At 47.7% G+C, this 2,987-nt stretch overlaps 1 pseudogene; it reads left to right on the top strand.

Annotated features, from left to right (window-relative positions):
• Positions 1 to 577: 577 nt before the first annotated feature.
• On the top strand, positions 578 to 937 carry LOC100940519 (annotated as a pseudogene).
• Positions 938 to 2,987: the final 2,050 nt, after the last annotated feature.

Raw genomic sequence — 2,987 nt, forward strand, 5'->3', positions numbered from 1 at the left:
GAAGATGAGGGGGGTGGATTGCCTGAGCTCAGGAGTTTGAGACCAGCCTGCTTAAGAGCAAGACCTCAACTCTAAAAAGTAGCTGAGCACTGGGATAGGTGCATATAGTCCCAGTTCTTTACTTTATTTTATTTTATTACTTTTTTTTTGAGACAGAGCCTCAAGCTGTCCCCCTAGGTAGAGTGCCATGGCATCACAGCTCACAGCAACTCCAACTCCTGGGCTCAAGCGAGTTTCCTGCCTCAGCCTCCCAAGTAGCTTGGACCACAGTGGGACCACAGGCGCCCACCACAATGCCCAGCTATTTTTTTGGTTGCAGCCATCATTGTTATTTGGTGGGCCTAGGCTGGATTCGAACTCGCTACCTTAGGTGTATGTGGCTGGTGCCTTAGCCACTGGAGCCACAGGCGCCAAGCCGAGTCCCAGTTCTTTGGGAGCTGAGGCAAGAGAATCCCTTGAGCTCAAGAGTTTGTGGTTGCTGTGAGCTATGACACCATGGCACCCTACCAAGGGCAACAAAGTGAGACTCCGTCTCAAAAAAAAAAAAAAAAGAAAAAAAGGCATAGGGTGCACCAAGATGGCAGCCTCCATGGATATAGAGTTGAAAAAGGTCTTCCCAGAGCTTCCAGGCTTCCAGCCAAAGTTATTGACACTCAACAGAAGGTGAAGCTTTCAGGCATACTGATTGAACAGCTGAATAGAATGAAAAAGCTTACATATCTTACAGAGAGTAGGACTTTGGTAGATGAAACTAACATGTATGAAGGTGTAGGAAGAATGTTTATTCTTCAATCCAGGGGGGTAATCCGCAGTCAGCTATTAGAGAAACAGAGACTAGCAGAAGAAAAAATTAAAAGAATGAGAGCAGAAAAAATCCTACTTGGAGCAAAGCGTTAAGGAAGCTGAGGATAACATCCGGGAGATGCTGAGGACATGAAGGGCCCAGTAGGGACCTCCAGGGGAAGCTCTTCCTCCTGCTCTGAGGGACATTTTATCTAGCCTAGCAACCTCACATCTTCTACATCATTCTGAGACCCTTTCAGATCCTTACGCTGTAATTTTCACCCTGGCTGTGCCTGCCACCCTGCCTAGACACTCTCCTTAGCCCCTCCCCTGGGATGAGTCACAAACTCTTAGGAGAGGGAAGGTGGGAGCCAGGACAGAGAGGGAGGCTCTCACTGAACCTACCACTGTGCACGCTGATCAGACCAATAAAAGGCTTCTGTCCCACTCTGCTAATATGCTTTTCTTGGGCTGAGGGATGATGACAGAGAGAGAGGTGGTGGCCATCTCCACTGCAGCTCCTGCTTCCTCTGCATTAGTGCCTTTCCTTCCTTGAGGAGTGTGATCTTGTCTTTCCTTTTTCTCTGTATCTTTGATTAACCCCTCAACTTCTGGGCCTCCATGTATTTGTGGTATACAGATGAGGAAGAAAGCAAGCTGAAGTTCACAGCTGAATGTGAGTGAACAGAGTAGCAGTCTCTCTAGTGCAGTGGTTCTCAGCCAGTGGGTCACAACCCACAGGAACTATATTAAAGGCCACGGCATTGGGAAGGTTGAGAACCACTGCTCTAGTGCCATCTGCCTAAAGATTTCTTTCCCTGCTTTTTTCTAAACATTCCAAAAGAAAGTTGTCTCCCTTTGGCCAATATTATAAGATGATCATTATAATCCTGAGGCGTCCTAGAGGCTCAGGGAAGTGAGTGACATGCTGAGCTGATTTGTCCCAGCTCAGGAGAACTGATTATTCTTTTTTTTTTTGAGACAGAGTCTTAAGCTGTTGCCCTGGGTAGAGTGCCCTGGCATCACAGCTCATAGCAACCTCCAACTCCTGGGCTCAAGCGATTCTCCTGCCTCTGCCTCCCTAGTAGCTGGGACTACAGGCACCCACCACAACACTCAGCTGTTTTTAGGTTGCAGTCATTACTGTTGTTTGGAGGCCTGGGGCTGGATTCGAACCCGCTAGCTCAGGTCTATGTGGCTGGCGCCTTAGCCGCTTGAGCCACAGGCACGGAGCCGTGTGGCAGAGTTATTGAGAGATCCTTCTTTCTAAGAATCCCCACCTCACCACAACCAGAGCATAAGTCTGTCAGTTGAACTTTGTTTCTCCTTGAGATGACTGGCTGGAGAGAAGTTCAGGGGCATGGATAGAGTGACCCCAGAAAGCGGTGGTGGTGGTAGTTGGCTTTTTGGGGCCCTGGGGAGAGCACCACGGGGGGTAAGAGGGGCATGGATGGAGTGACCCCAGAAGGGGGTGGTGGTGGTAGATGGCTTTTTGGGGCCCTGGGGAGAGCACCACGGCGGGGTGGGTGCAAGAGGCCATCCATGCTGATGGAGGGGATGTGCATCTGGCTGCTGCCACTGGATGGAAACTGGAAGGAGAGCTTGGCCAGGCTACCGGGCGCAATGGGACTCGGGGTTCTCCAGAAGGGAATGCTGAGAGGCAGTGAGCTGGGCATCAGGAGCACTGGGGCCACTGTATGCATAGGGAGCAGAGATGGTGTCAGCGCTGGCCCAGGCACCTGCAGACCAGAGCAAGTCCCCAATCGCGGAGTCCATTTGGGGCCCACCCAGCAGACTCAGTAAGGTGACCAGATTTTAACACTGGTAAAGTGGTACACCATTGGGGGGGGTTCTTAATTAAAAATTTGGTTTATATGGAGCAATAAAAATTTTCATAGAATGCAAAAATAGTATTATAATATATATTTTTTAATTTCAACATAAGTACAATTTACAAATATAATACATGAAAAAATTATGTCTAGTATTATTTTATTCTTTGGCATATTTCTCGTCAAATTCTACAACTGATCAACAATGTGAACTTTGATAAGCAGTTCTCGATAATCAGTTCTCAATACTTATTTGTTATTATTAAAGTTTAACATTATAAAATTAACAAAAATAATATAAAACTCGTATCCTGGCGAAATAGCCACATGGTAGCCGAAAACCGTGTATTCCCTTCCTGTTCTCCCGCTGTT

Source organism: Otolemur garnettii, unplaced genomic scaffold (assembly GCF_000181295.1).
Source record: "Otolemur garnettii isolate 467f Iridium unplaced genomic scaffold, OtoGar3 scaffold00063, whole genome shotgun sequence".
Classification (NCBI taxonomy): Eukaryota; Metazoa; Chordata; class Mammalia; order Primates; family Galagidae; genus Otolemur; species Otolemur garnettii.